Source organism: Onychomys torridus, chromosome 2 (genome assembly GCF_903995425.1).
Source record: "Onychomys torridus chromosome 2, mOncTor1.1, whole genome shotgun sequence".
In the NCBI taxonomy this organism is placed as follows: domain Eukaryota; kingdom Metazoa; phylum Chordata; class Mammalia; order Rodentia; family Cricetidae; genus Onychomys; species Onychomys torridus.
In genome coordinates this window covers 19209441-19219612 of record NC_050444.1, presented here as the reverse complement: position 1 = coordinate 19219612, position 10172 = coordinate 19209441, and the positions used below count along the sequence as shown (strand labels likewise).

The 10172-nt window shown below is 36.0% G+C and overlaps 1 non-coding gene across 1 annotated transcript; it reads left to right on the top strand.

Moving 5' to 3' along the window:
- Positions 1–808: 808 nt before the first annotated feature.
- Positions 809–914, top strand: LOC118578938. Its single transcript, XR_004944326.1, has one exon. It is a non-coding gene; the product is annotated as a U6 spliceosomal RNA (small nuclear RNA).
- Positions 915–10172: the final 9258 nt, after the last annotated feature.

The window sequence follows — 10172 nt, the reverse complement described above, 5'->3', positions numbered from 1 at the left end:
GAGCATAGTTTTTTGCAGTTGTAAGCAACACCACTCTGTGGGTAGCTGTGTGAGTTCCAGCCTTTATTGCTTTTGATGATGAAATGTTATATGGAATTACGAGCACAATAAATCCTTTCCTCCCCAAGTCTAAGACAACTTCCAAATAAATAAGAGTAATTATATTTCCACGTATAATAATTTTCTGTTTTATTTTTATATATCATGCTAGACCAGTAATTCATAGACAAAATGATTTAAATTATAAGTCTATTACAGAGTGCTTATATCTGGTTATGTACTTCTTAACAAAGTATGAACAGATATGTAACAAGCTTTCAGTTTGTACTAGGTGACCAATAACAGCCAGGTCATGTCATACAGAGTACAGTTGGAATGCAAGTGAAATTGCAGGGACATGTACATTTCATCAAAGATGTTGGAATATATGTTCATTTCTCCCCATCAACTCTTTGTCTCTCTCTGTCTCTCTTTATCTCTCTGTTCCTCTTTCTCACTGTGTGTGTGTATTTGCCTTTCTTTCTCTGTCTTCCTGAAAATCAATAGAGTTCACATACATTCATTTAGGCTGCAATCAATATTTATTGTTAATACTCCTTTTATTTTGTTTCTAAAGCATTCCAGTACTCACTATAATGAGGTTTTAAGTATTGGCCTAGGGCAATACAGATTTGTCATAAGTAAGAAATTTGCTCCTGTGTAAAGAGCAGCATATTAATATGCATCAGGTGATTGATCAGTTTTTCTTAGGCTGGATAAAATGTTAGTCTCATATTATCACACATTTTGTGCTATTTACCATTTTCAAGTGCTCATATCTGTAGCACATATACTATATTGGAAGGATACAGAGAAGATTAGCATGGACCCTGTGAAAGGATGCCTTGCAAACTCATGAAGTATTCTATATTTTTTTCAGAATATATTGTATGAAAAACATTTTTAATTAAAAAAGTAAAAATTTCAAAATTTACTATTAGCCAATGCACAGGAAGGTCAAATCTTTATGGTTCTTAAGGCCTTTATAATCTATTCCCCAATGGCTTTCTAGACTTCCCTAAAGGTCAAATACAACAGAAATACTAGACGAGCCAAGGAGGGACTGACAGGCAATGGCTGCCCTGGTTTTGCTGTCCTTTTCTTAGTGTTTGCATTTTATGTTAGTTATTTTCACTTTTTTTCTCCTTACTCTTACAAATTCTATCATTTCTCAGTCAGGAAAATAAATTATGAATCCAGTGTGAAGAAACTACCTACTGACAAATCAGAGTTCTAAGAACCAATTATATCTCTGAAACTCCCCAGTTGGCATCCAAGCTCTCAATTCCAAGGGTCCATTGGGAACTTGATATTTAAACTCCGACACATTTGTTCTGTCTGAGGGACATAACTTTAAATTTTGGAAAGGCTTATTTTAGCTTAGAGTTCTCAAGGTTGCAGTGGAATGATCCCTTGATTCAAGCCCCTGTGAATGAGGAATACAATGGCTAGAGGAGTTTGTGACAGAGATGAGTTCCTTACCTCGTGGAAGGCAGCAGAAAGTAGAAAAAGGTGACAGAAAGTGGTCTAGGTTAGGTTCATCATACCTAGATACGACCCCGATGACCTATTTGCTATAACTAGGCTGTACCTCATATTTCCTATCATTTCTTAGTCAGGAAACCAAATTAAAGATCCAATAAGAAAACTACTGACTGGTTAGAACACAGCCCTCAGAACACAATCACATCCCTAAAACTTCAGTTGGCATTCAAGCTCTCAATTCCTGGCCCCTACAGTACATTGCACATTCAAATTCTAGACAATTTGACTTATCTGAGAGGAGCTTCATGCGATGACCTCAGATCTCCATGCATTTCCAGCCAGGCATGGTGACACATGCCTTTAATCCCAGAAAGTGAGCCTTTAATCCCAGGAAGTGATGACAGAAAGCAGAAAGGTATATAAGAAACTAGCAGCATTTGCCTGGTTAAGCTTTTAGGCTTTTGAGCACAGTTCAGCTGAGATCCATTTGGATGAGGACTCAGAGGCTTCCAGTCTGAGGAAAGAGGATCAGCTGAGGAACTGTCAAGGTGAGGAAGCTGTGGCTTGTTCTGTTTCTCTGATCTTCCAACATTCACCCCAATACCTGGCCTCAGGTTTGATTTTGTTAATAAGGCCTTTTAAGATTCCTGATACAACTAAGTGGCTTATCAAGTGTAAAAAATTATTTTTTACATTTTCAGAGTTGAAAGCACATGATCAAGTCACCAGCAGATTCAGGTTCTGGTAAGAAGTGCTCAATTCATGGCTCCTTCTATGTTTTTTTTTCCTAAATAGAGGGGTTAAGCCAGTTACCAGAAGACTCTTTTACAAGGGAATTCATACCATTCATGAGAACAGAGCTCTTTTAACCCAGTTATCATCCAAGGCCTTACTTTTTACTACATTCATATTAAAGATTAGCATTCAGCTGTGCATTAGCATGCAGATCAAAGAAATGTTATTTTTGAGGAATTCTTGTCATCCTATTATTAAACTTCTGAAAATTAAGAACCAGGACATTGGGGCTAGAGAGAAAGCTCAGCATTTGAAGCACCCTCATTTTGAGAACTTGACTTAGAATATGATTTTATATATGCAGGAAAGACACCCATGTCCATAACAATTTCCAATGAGGAAATAAAAATGATAGTTTCAAGTAAGACTGACAATTTTACTCATCAAATTATGATTATATTATTTCATTTTATGTGTCCATGTTTGTATGATAATAATGATTTTGTCGATATGAGTGAGATTAGGCATCAAACATTGCAACCTGTGTGTGTGTGTGTGTGTGTGTGTGTGTGTGTGTGTGTGTGTGTGTTGTAAGTGTGTGTTAAGAGTAACTCCTTTTTTAAAACAGTTTTAAGTTCACATCGTGGATTTCTTGGTTTCTATTTTTCTACACTTTACTAAGGGTAAGCAACTTGTAAAGTTTATTGTAAGACAGAAAATGCCTAACTAGCCTTTTATCTGAAACTTACCTTCAATGTTTATTTTCTGTATATTTTAATAATCTATGCACACACAATACCATTATCTCCCCTTCTGGTATTATTGGGGAAATTCTTTCAGGGAAGAATTATGTCCTGTTTGTTTTTGCATCAACATCTATAGAAGTATCTGGAGCAATAAGATAATGGGTAGAACATGGGACAAACTATCATAATGATGCCTGAACTTATATATATATATATAAGTAAGTGTGTGTGTGTGTGTGTGTGTGTGTGCAATGAAATAAAATGATCAGAAAATATAAACTATCAGTTTACTATTTTATTTCCTACTTACAATTAAAATAATCATGTCAAACTATTTTGTCTAATTATTCCAGAGATGTCATTTCCTCCCTTTTTTAGAGTAAATGAAACAATTATGGGGCATAGCCTGCTTTGAATTATGGGACAATTGATTATGTCCCTATTTGCTTAACTAAATCTTGGAAACGACCTTTTGCCTTAATTTAGGTACTTCTTCTAACACAGTACTATGTAATAACTGAAATCAGTTGTCTAAAGAAGCAACTGTCATACAATGAAGGATTAACTACAACAGCCACAAAACAAAAGGATACCTTCTATCGCTGTGACTGCCTCTGTAGTTTTTCATCTTTATATGTTTTTAACATGACTTTTTCCATAGCTCCTTTAAATCAACAAGCCCTTTGGAAAGCAGTGGCTGTGAGAGAAAAATGTACCAAACAGCAAATTTACTTTCCATTCATTTTTATTGTCCCAGTCACAGTAGAATGACCTCATTTGTCCACTCTAATCTGTTCACCTCTTCCAGCATGCTTTTGGTTCTGAAGAGCTAAATCTCATGCAAATACTGTAGGCTGTTGCTATTGTCTGCAAATTACAATGAAGCTTACTCATTTTACTTATTCACTTTCCTACTGTGCAAACTACAATACAAACTGGTCTGAAACTGCACCTCTAGCTCCCCTTTCATAATAAATGAAACCAATCATGCTGTGTTTCTTAGCATCACCTATTATTTAGTTGGCTATATTCTCTCATAGATTAAAAATGATAATATAATGTTGAAGTTTTACCAACTGTAGCTAATGTTTAATCTGAATTTTGAAAATAAGAAAAAAACTACAAGCCTGTGGCTCACCTCATTCCTTTCATAATACCTCTTGATAACTTGATTCATTTACTAAACAAAACATCAAGGTGAGAATCACAATAACCACAAATAGGGAGTGAAGGATGCTTATTTCTTTTGATGAATAGTGATTATTAGATGGAGTTTGAATTTTATATATTTGTTGGGAAATAAAAATAAGAATTAAAAGTATAAGTTCCCTAAAAGTAATGCTTTCAATTTCTTGATGTATTAAAGAGACTGTGCAACATACTTAAATGTATATTCCTTAAGCTCTGGACAAATTATATTTATTACTTTTTATAGTAATCTATTGAAATATAATTTCTCTCTGCTTAGAATATCTCCTCTGAATTATTAATATTTCAACAATCCAAATATTTGTCCTGATAATGTTTTTGTTAAAATGTATTTCTTGTAACTTTATAACACTCTTCATAAGTCTAGTGAAGTTCTTCTTTCTTTCTCACATTGGCATCCACTAGTATATTGAGTGGGGGCCTTTGGAATGGGTGGTATTCTCTGTTAGCATGAGTAGAACCAATTTGTCATTGTCAGAGGAGTCTCATACATTTTGATGCAGAAAAAGGTTACTGAGTCTATTAAAACAACTATGCTCTTGAATTAATATGTAAGACAGAAGTAGCCAAAGGGTAAAACTGAATGCAATACTAAATGAAAATAATTCTACAAAGAGCAATGACATTCAAATAAATATTAAAGGGCTATTGTTGCATGATTGCTTTTGGTGGGCAAAAACTGGATCCAGAATAATGAGAGGTCTAATACTTAGACAAAATGAAAGAAAATTTAAAAGGGCCTAAAGTTTGTATATTGTCAATGCCATAAGTGTGTAAGAAGCAAATGTGATGTTTTTATGTTATTACGGATTCTAATGTCAATTATTTAATCACTTATCCAACAAAGTCCACTTGAATGTTTTGTGTGCCAAACATAATGCTAAGTTCCAATGTTAGAAAACTAGGTAAGATTCATTTGCCCTCAAAATTAGCCTACAGCTTAGTAAAAAAAACATGATTATATTCAAAGATATTTTCATTTTTAATCCTAACAAATGGCTCTTTAAACATCTTTAATAAAACCTGTTTTTTAAAATATGCATACAGTTCATACATACACACACACACACACACACACACACACACACACACACACTTAATTTGATTTACCCTATACAGGGGATAATGCTCTTTCCAAATCCCCTAGGCTGCTTTGTAAGAATCACAGTACCAGATGAAGGATACTTCAGCTTGAGTTGTTGGTTAAGGTGTCATGGAGACCCTTAAAGAAGTATGGTCTCTGGTTCTCCAACAGCACATGATGGTAAGACCCTGTTAGTATAAACACAAAACACTTAGAACACATGGCATGGAAAAACCAAGTTGGTATTTGCAAGAAGTTTCTTCCTTACTTGTCAGCGTTTCCAGTACCAGAAGGTTCTATGCACATGGCTGGGGAGTAAAATAAAATAAACAAACAACCCCCCACCCCCAAATTATCAACAGTATACCAAGATGCAAACACTGTAAACTACAATAATGACCAGCATGACAAAATATGCACATGTCTGTACTAATGGCATGAATGTATAAGTGTAACCAAACACATTTTGAATGGAATTTAAGGCCAGTTCTACAGGAGAAACCATGCTTGGTACTGTAAATTTATCCAAAAGTACATGGTTAGGGAGCTCACAGGTACCAGGGGTAAATTTACTACTATTATTTGATTAAAAATTAATTTAATACTGAAGTATTCTCTAAATTCAGATGTCTCTATCCATAGATTGCAGCTTTCAGACCTCATCAAATAAGTTTCTTTATTCAGCAGCAGTTAACACAGAGAATCATAACTAATGCTTAGAATAAGTGTCTGGTCATGCTCATTGGGACACCTATATCACAATTGGGACACCTATATCACAATTGGGACATCTATATCACATTTTTCTCCCAAGGCTCATGGACCATCAAAAAAGAAGGGAGGGATTTTAAGAACCTCTGGGAAGACTGGTGTACAACATTGTTTTATGGATATAACAAAAACAATGCACCTATGAATTCACAGCAGCTGTGGTTGTCTATAAAAAAAAAGCATGTACAAAATCAAATCAGTCAAAATACTAGCAGCAATGGAGAATCTCATGATCTGAAAATCCTGGCTGAGGAACTCTTGACAGTTAATGGCTTCTAGAGAATCAAGATTCAGTGTAAACGCATGGCCCTCTTAGGTCAACAATATTCCAGTGAATCTCTACACACACAGGAGTGTATGGATAGCAGAAAACACAAAAAAATGTGTTTTTTTATTTTGAATAGGACCTAAAGTTTTTACGTGGAGAATAGGTATGGGAGGAGTTCAAAGATTTCAATAAAAATTTATGTTTCCATTAGTTTGGCTATTTATCCATATGCTTTTCCAATCTTGGTCTCAACAATTCACATACTTACAGTCCCTCCTCTTTTTCGACAATTGGACTCCTGTCTACCTGGGGCCTGGCCAAGGATCTCTGCATCCACTTCCATCAGTTATTATGAACCAAAACCTGCGGAGCCCTCAACTGGATCAGGCCCTCTGGATAAGTGAGACAACTGAATAGCCTGAACTGTTGGGGAGGTACCCGGGCAGTGCGACCCAGGCCTGTCCTTAGTGCATGAGCTGGCTGTTTGGAACCTTGGGCTTACACAGGGACACTTTGCTCAGCCTGGCAGGAGGGGACTGGACCTGCCTGTACTGAATCCACCAGGTTGAATTGAATCCCCAGGGGAGTCTTGTCCCTGGAGGAGATGGGAATGGCGGGGAGGGGCTGGGGGGAAGGTGAGGCTGGGGGCGGGAGGGGGGAGGACAGGGGAACCCATGGCAGATGTATAAAATTAAAATACAAATATAATAAATAAAAAAGGAGAAAAATGTATTTGTATGTATATGAATATCTGAAAACACAATAAAATGCTATATTAAACAGACATAAGTATTACTATTAAATACTATTTTAAAGTTACATATTATAACTGATTGTCTAGGCCAATTGAAGTAATACAGGAGGATTTCTGCTCCAGGTTTCTCTTTTTCATGAGGTTTACTTGGAAAGAAATGAGATCTGTCAAAAAGCATTTGCTATATTTTACATTAAACTGCTTTCACAGCCTTCCTGCAATGCCCAGCTCTCAAGGGCCATGAGACCTATGTGTTGATGATACATTCTGAGCACCTAGTAAGTCTCCCTGAGAATTTCCCTGAAGGCAGTGAAGGTCTACACACATTTTTCTACTACTAACAGGTCACTCGCAGAGCCAATTTCCAGCTGACAGTGGCAATCAGATATGCTTCCTGTACTGTATTCTAGGGAGCATCAAGTCAAGCTATATATATGTGGACATGTGCATAAGTCAAAAGACTGCAGACTTAAAACTGATCTCTCAAGTCCCTGCAAATGGGAGACAGAGAATTGAAGTACTAATCTTTTTGTGTTGATGCTGTTTTGAAATGAGAATTATTTTTCCTGAAATGGACTACAATGTAATTGCCTCTATCCCCTCCTGAGTATTAAGAAGAAAGAAAAAATAAATTCTTAGTATTGTTATTTATTTATTTATTTATAAAAGGTGCATAAAAACAATACACACCATGCAGCATAATGTGATTGTGCAATACATGTTAGGTAACACATCTTTCCCTTCAAATATTTATCATTTGTAAGTCAATAACATTCAAAATCCCTTTTTAATAGATATTAGAAATATGTCTTTAATTGATCAGAATAATATAATATCACTTTTCCTTTTTCTTCCTTCCTTCCATCTAGAGCCCTAACAGCTCCCTTCCTTCAAGTTGATAGCCTGTTTTTCTATAAAATGTATGACACACTGTTATCTATAGTCACCTCACTTGCAGGATAACACCAATTCATTTTCTCCTACTTAAATGTGGCCAAGTAGCTCCTCATCAGCCTTTTCCCAGCCAGTCTCCTACTCATACTCCCTAGCAGATGGAACCCACCATTCTACTGTCAACTGCTGCAAAATCAGCATTCTGCATACTTGAGTGAGTTCATTGAATCTTACTGTTTGTGCTTGGTTCACTCCACTGCTACAGACATCCCATATCCAACCACTTATGATCTTCATCTCTCTTCTTTATGTCTGAATAACATTACTATAGAGTGAAATCCATAGACACAACCTTAGTTAATGAACATTTTGGTTGTTTGAAGTTCTTGGTTGTTATATAGTGTTGAAATGAATATGATATATATCTATAATATATTGATATTATTTGCTTTGATATATGCCCCACAGAAAAATTATGATATCATATGGGAGTTCTATTTATAATTTAAAAAAACTTATTCAGTATTTTCTACAAAGATTATATTGCTTTAAGTTCCAACAACCTACATGGAAAGATTAATTTCTCTCCAGATATATTCCATCAAATCTTTGGTCTTTTTGATAACAACTATTCTTCTTGAAATGAAATGTTGGGTTATATATTTTTGCTGAATAAATATATGATTCTGCATAATAATGATGTTGAATATTTCTCTAAAAATTTGTTACATTTATATGATTTATTTATTTTCTTTTAAAAATTATCTTTTGTATTATAAGAGTATAATATAATTATGTTATTTTATACTTTTATTTTTCTTTCAAAACTTTCCCATATATCTCTCCTTACTGTCTTTTAAATTCATATCGCTTTTCCTCATTTATTTAATGGTAATTTCTATGTCTTCTTATAGGAAATGTCCAAGGCTAAGTTCTTTACCACTTTTATTGGATCATTATTAAGATTTTTAAGTTCCTTCCTGAGTGAGGTAACCCAGACTCAGAAGGACAAACATGGTATGTACTCACTCATAGGAGGATACTAGATGTAAAACAAAGATTACTAGACGGCTACACAACTCGAGGGAAGCTACCTAGAAAATGGGACCCTAGGAAAGACACAGGGATCACCCAATCACAGAGAAATGGATGAGATCTACATGAACAATGTGGATGACAGTGGGGGTAATGAAGGGCAAGGTTTGAGGGAAAGAAAGCTTAGGAGAGCAGGAGATCCCAGCTGGATCAAGAACAGATAGGGAAAACAAGGAATAACAGACCATGATAAATGAAGACCACATGAGAACAGGAATAGGCAGAGTGCTGGAGAGGTCCCCAGAAATCCACAATGATACATCCTCTGTAGACTGCTGGCAATGGTCGAGAGAAAGCCTGATCTGACCTAGTCTGGTGATCAGATGGCCAAACACCCCAACTGTTGTGCTGGAACTCTCAACCAATAACTGATGGAAGTGGTTTCAGAGATCCTCAGCCAGGATCCAGGTGGAGCTCCAGGTGTCCAATAGTTGAGAAAGAGGAGGGACTGTAAGAGCCTGAATTGTTGAGACCAAGATTGGAAAAAGCACAGGGAGAAATAGCCAAATGAATGGAAGCACATGAATTATGAACCAAAGGCTGTGAAGCCCCAAGCTGGATCAGGCCCTCTGGATAAGTGAGACAATTTAATAGCTTGAACTGTTTGGGAGGCATCCAGGCTGTGGGACCGGGACCTGTCATTAGTGCATGAGCTGGCTGTTTGGAAGCTTGGGCTTACACAGGGACACTTTACTCAGCCTGGAAGGAGGGGACTGGACCTGCCTGTACTGAATCCGTCAGGTTTAAATGAATCCCCAGGGGAGTCTTGTCCCTGGAATAGATGGGAATGAAGGGGAGGAGCTGGGGGGAAGGTGGGGCTTGGGGCAGGATGGGGGAGGACAGGGGAACCCATGGCTGATGTGTAAAAATAAAACACAAATATAATAATAATAATAATAATAATAATAATAATAATAATAAAAGATTTTTAAGTTCCTTATATAATTTGATATTAACCCTTTATACTTTACAAATACTTTCTCTCATTCTGAAGGTTGATATTCTGAGTAATATATATATATTATATTTATCCCAGATACTTTTACTGAGATTAATGGATTTTGAATGTGAGTTGTTAAGAGATTTTCATAC